The following is a 5,496-nucleotide window of genomic DNA, read 5'->3' on the forward strand; positions in this document are numbered from 1 at the left end:
GCAGACTGCCAGGGCAGTGCTTTTGCACTCCTCACACAGGGCTTATTGATGGGCAAAGCTGGCTGTCAGTACCTCAAACTGTCCATGAGAACAAAATGTCATTTGGAAAAGTGAATGTGTTGATCAATCTGCTTGTAGAGACAACGTCTCAGGGTTGAACACAACTCTTTCCCTACTGCTTAGTCCTTTAGGCTGGCTTGCAGAAGTCAGGGATCCTGGCATCCTTTACTCATTAATACTGAATTAATGCTGAAGCCTGGAGAAGCACAGCTTCAGTCTTGCCCAGGCATGCCTGTAGGCTGGAGGTAAGTTAACCCATCCACATGACAGAAAGTTCATGTTTCCAGCCTGGCTGTGGGAACACAAGCATGACCTGACCTGACAGAAACTAAAAGTAGCAAAGAGAGACAATGCATGCATAATCAGACATAAACACCGTTGGTGCAAAGTCTAATCATTAATATTTTTTGAGCAAAGTTGAATTATGAGTGTGTAACACAGGATACATACTATTGCCCAGTGTGGTTTTGATCTGGCTCTGGGAACATGACCAACATGCTTATTGCACGGTCCAGCCAGGGCCTGAGGCTTGCTTGCAAAGGTTGCACATCCCAAAGATCTGTCAGGCAGCTCAGAAAGGGAGAGCAGCCAAAGCATAAGAGCACTGAATAGTCTCAGAAACAGTCACACTTCAAATCTGCTTGATGTTCCTGCTGTCAGTTATACAAAAGTAGCAGCGTTAGTGTTGTAGGACAGACTATTTTCAGACAGACCAACAGAGTCAGACTTCAACATTTATTTAGATTCTTAGTTTTGCCATTGCATATGTTAGGGTTTTTTTGTTGGTTTGGTTACCCCCTGCCCCAAATGGCTCAATTAGACCTAATGCCTAGCACATATTCCCTGGGGAGGGCTGCCAAGCAGAACTGTGACATATACTTATTATTTAAGGCTCTTCTACTATTATTTGGAATTATTTTAGTTACACCAGTACTGCTCATACTCTTCCAAAACAAATTAATCAGATGGGGTCTGTGATCATCCACAATTTTTAAAAGCCATGCTGCAGAGATGTGAGTAAAGGAAACTGTGATCACCTGCTCAAAATCTTTTCAGCTGTTCAATTTATTTCAGATCCCTCCTTGGCAAAATAGGGGAATGAAGGAAAAAAAACATTTGATAAAGCAAATTAAAGTCCATGGACAAAAGTACCAGAGAAAAATGTTTAGGTGTTGTAAGACTTAGCTATTAATGAAGAATTTTCTTCCTTCCCAGTGAGATTGCTGTGCCATCCTATTTAGATTGCCATTATTATTTTTCTCTCCAGTACTTTCTTGCATTTGACATATTTTTTACTATTTTTGAGAGTAGAAAAGACCTTACAGTGACCTCTTTGCAAGGATATTAATAATTTAAATTCCCTGAGAATGAAACTCCTTTTGTCACTTATCCTCAGCCTCACATAAAGGACTTTCTTAGGATATGCAATTTGATCTCCCATTAGTCTCTTCTTGTGGCCTGAATTTCCTTTCATGTCCTCTCTTGCGTTTTAACACTGTGGAGATTGCTTGAAGCCAGCAGCAACCTACAGAAGTTTTTTGCTGCTAGAATTTCTTTTTCAAAGTAGCCTTGCTACGGCTACTCCAGTCGATATTAGCAGAGAAGGCCTTTGAAATGCATGAGGCTCCACAGCATGGTCATCGTAATGATGAGCATACACACACACACAGACACACACAGACACACACACACATACACAAACCCCAAACAAAAACCAAACACACACATAAAAAAAGAGCTGTTTGTTTTAACTGTTGGTAGCCACCATATAACTAAAGTGATGGAGTCTGTTTGTGTTTTAAAGGAAGGTTACTCACACAGTGGTTTTTGCTTTACTACAGGTTGGGTAAACTATAGCCCTGCGACTCATGCTGTGTCTGCCTTGTTATTTGTTGTTTCCCAGATGGATTTGGCTCTTGCATCTTGTCACAGCCTCAGTGTTTCTCCACTAACCTATGACTGTCTCCTGCACAGTAAATGTGAGGTTACCCATGCAGCGCAATACCTCCCAGAGCAACTGCAGGATGTCTGGACTGGGAGGCTGCCCACTGACCTTAGGGTCTGACAGAGAGAGGACAGACCCAGATTGTTTGGCCCTGGCCCCAAGGGGGTTTCCATCTTTCAGCAAAGCAGGTACAAGCTACAAATACCCCCCGGGTGCTCAGAAGCCACTGATGGGCCCAGAGTGAGGAGGGCAAGGGCCTCAATGTGTGGGCAAGGTCCTAGAGAAGTGCTTCACTTCTTGCCCACTTCTTGCCAGTGGCCACTCCACCCTGTGCCGGAGCAGGCAGGTGCTGGCAGCAAGGGATTGGCTGGAGATGTAGTTAGAACGCGTTTGTTTGTTTGGATGAGCCTTCAGCTACTGGACCTGGCTGACAAACCACTCCAGGGGATGAGACCTCACCACAGCCTCAAGCCAACAGTGAAGACCGTCGGTGTAAGTCCTGGAAGAAGTAATTTCCAACAAAGTAATGCAAGGAGAGCAAAGAAAAGAGTCAATCTGTTTCATCCTATCTGTAAGCACGCAAAAGTACTCAGTAACTCTGTCAGGTAATCCTGGCCTGGATAGAATTAAGTTTGTTAGTCCCTTCAGTGAAGCAGCATTAGCTAAAATGAGAGCGCATTATATTCAGTCTATCAAGCTAATCTGCTGTGCTAATGCAATAATCTTGGAAAGACAACTTGTGGGAGATCTCTAGGAAGCTGGGAGTTACTTTTGTTTTTCTTTTTGCCATTTTTGTGAGAGTTCTAGGCTAAATACATGAAACATCCAACTACTGAGAAGGTATTGGAGTTAAAAGGGATTAGTAGAAAACAATATAGCTCCATCCATGGAATGACAAATTACTTCATCATTGCAAAATAAGCATTTTGTTACCACTGTGGCAATGCTTCTTTGTAGTGCATTTCAAATTGTAGCCATGAAAGATTAGACAAATATACTAATAAGAGAGCAAAATATGAGATTTTACATGAGTGTAGAAGAAAAAAAGCAATATGGATTAAACAAACACCCTCTTGCTTTCTCATGCAGGTTAGCCTCTCCACAGCATCTGCTCTGCCCTGCCATACCTGTGAACCTTAACAATAAAGATGGCAAAGCTCACATTTGGACGTGTCAAGCTTTTCAACTTCGTGGAGTTAGGATCAGGCCTGGAAATTCACAGGGCACAAAATGCCCTTAACAGAACACTAAGGCATTTTAGAGATCAATGGTATCTGGAGGGAATCACTTTCGTGACAGAATGAACCATGGTGACGCAGGCACCTCACTGATCAGTCTTTGTCACAGACAAGCAGATACTGTGATTCGCTTGGCAAACTCAAGGTCTTATCAATTTCCTCTCAAGACTGGGTGACCTGTAGCCAACACTGCCACCCATGTTAGCCTGCCCCTTAATTCTTACCCATAAGCTCTTGACTCATTCTTCATCCACCCCTCGGCAGTGCTCCACACATTCCAATTGCTCTCTCACATATGGAGTAACTCCACCATTTTGTCTTGCTGTCCTGTCTTACCTAAAAAGTCTGTAGCCATCCATGACAGCACTCCCATCCTGTGAACTATGCTACCATGTCCCTGCAACTGCAATGAGGTCGTGGCACTGTGACTGCACAGAGGTCTCTGATTATTCCTGTTTATTCCCTGAGCTGTATTGGTGTGCAGGAATTTCAGAGAGGTAATCAAGCATCCAGACTTCCCAGGAGGGGTGCAAGAGGTCCACCACAGCTATATAAGCCCTTGAGGTGGTTTACCTTCTGGCTGTCGTCTAAGGAGGTAGCTAAGGAATATTTGCTCCTGCTCTGGCTGGCCTGGCTGATTCCTCAAAAAGACACTTTAGATTATTCCCCAGAAATTCCTCAATGCCATTTTGGTAATGTTGTGCTTCTGTCAGACCACTTAAGCTAGTGTATCCTTATTCAAAGGGGCGTCTCCAGTACAATATGCTGGGCATTTTATGTAAGGGGTTGGAAAACCTGTCTGTGCTGTAATCACCTTGAATTCAACAATAGTATAGCTGCAGGTGCTCTATGCATGTAGCTTGTAGCTTTCATGAATCCAACTAGATGGATATGTGAAAATACTTGTATTTTATTCACCAGTGGTATCTGGAACTTGTTGAAAATTTTATTTTCATTAAACATGCAAGAACGCTATGTACTGTGGTGTGATTTGAATGTATAATTTAGAGGGAAAATGATTTCTTTATATTTTATGAGAGTTGTTTGCTGCCATTTCTGCCTAGAGTTTATTAAATCAGATTTCTTTTGTAAAAACAGTTACATATAGGGTAATAGAGGACGCAGCACTGCATCTACAGGTGCTTTTGCCAAAAGCAGTAGTAACCATGTACTTAGAAAACTTTAAAAAATATTTTTGTCAGTCTTTATGAACAAGCTAAAATCAGTTGTTTTTAACAAAAAGAATCTACAGAGTATGAAATGTTGACAAGTAATTCCCTGTATAATGCATTCACCAGGTCAAATTATAATAAATACGGATTGTCTGCCCAGATTTCAGCAGACAAAAACTCTGAGTCACTTCTGCCTTTACAACTGCAAAGGTTATTTGGTTGAATACCACACTTTTAGTCTCCCCATTCATCTGAACTTGGAGCATTGTTCCATTGCTATTTTCTATGATGAAATCCAGCAGAAAATTCCCTAGGCTTGAATTGATTTTGATATAATCCCAACAGCTGCACTCAATCACATACTGCTCCAGACACTCTAAAAAGCCTATTCTCCTGCACAGAAATTTTATCAGGTCACTTAATAGTAAAGTTTACTTTAAGATGAGCATGAAGTGCACCATGGAGAGACCAGATAATGAATATTAATATTACTGTATACAGTTGCAGTGTTTCGTGTGAAACTCAAAATGCAAATACAGATATGCACCATAAAGCCCTTGCTTCCACAAAGTCCACTGAAGGAGAAAATAATTTTGAAGCTAAGAAAGGTATGATCAAATAAAATCCCTTGACTGATACTCTAGTTTTAAACCTTCTTAAGTTTTATGTGCCTTAGTCAAGTAATTTTCTACACTTTACAAAATACTAACAACACAGCTGAAAAATGTGATATAGTATTTTAAAGGTCTTTCAAATTTTCAGGAAAATAGATCATCATGTCATATCTGTTACAATGCATTCACATTGGTGACTATTTTGTTTGTGGGATGAACTGCTTTATCTAAAGTATATTACAATAGCAGAATTGCTACTTACCTCATGGAGAACTTCAAAAACATTAAGAGGTTGTTTAAATATTGATTGCAAAAAATTTTACTAGAAAAAAAATAGGACTTAAATTGAAGAGGAGGGGGAAAATACCACTCTATTTTCTTTCAAATTCTGTTTTAAAAATATAGAAAAAGACAGAATAAAGTGTAAATAGTGGGAAGGCAAATAGCTTAGCTAGATATATTTGCTG

General features: G+C 40.7%; 1 long non-coding RNA gene across 1 annotated transcript; it reads right to left on the minus strand.

The window, feature by feature from the left end:
* Window positions 1-449: 449 nt before the first annotated feature.
* Window positions 450-3,496, minus strand: LOC137474989 (uncharacterized). The gene is made up of 3 exons (XR_010999610.1): window positions 3,468-3,496; window positions 3,133-3,213; window positions 450-713 (listed from the first exon to the last, which is right to left on the minus strand). It is a non-coding gene; the product is annotated as an uncharacterized lncRNA (long non-coding RNA).
* Window positions 3,497-5,496: the final 2,000 nt, after the last annotated feature.

The sequence above is a fragment of the Anomalospiza imberbis genome, chromosome 5 (genome assembly GCF_031753505.1).
Source record: "Anomalospiza imberbis isolate Cuckoo-Finch-1a 21T00152 chromosome 5, ASM3175350v1, whole genome shotgun sequence".
In the NCBI taxonomy this organism is placed as follows: Eukaryota; Metazoa; Chordata; class Aves; order Passeriformes; family Viduidae; genus Anomalospiza; species Anomalospiza imberbis.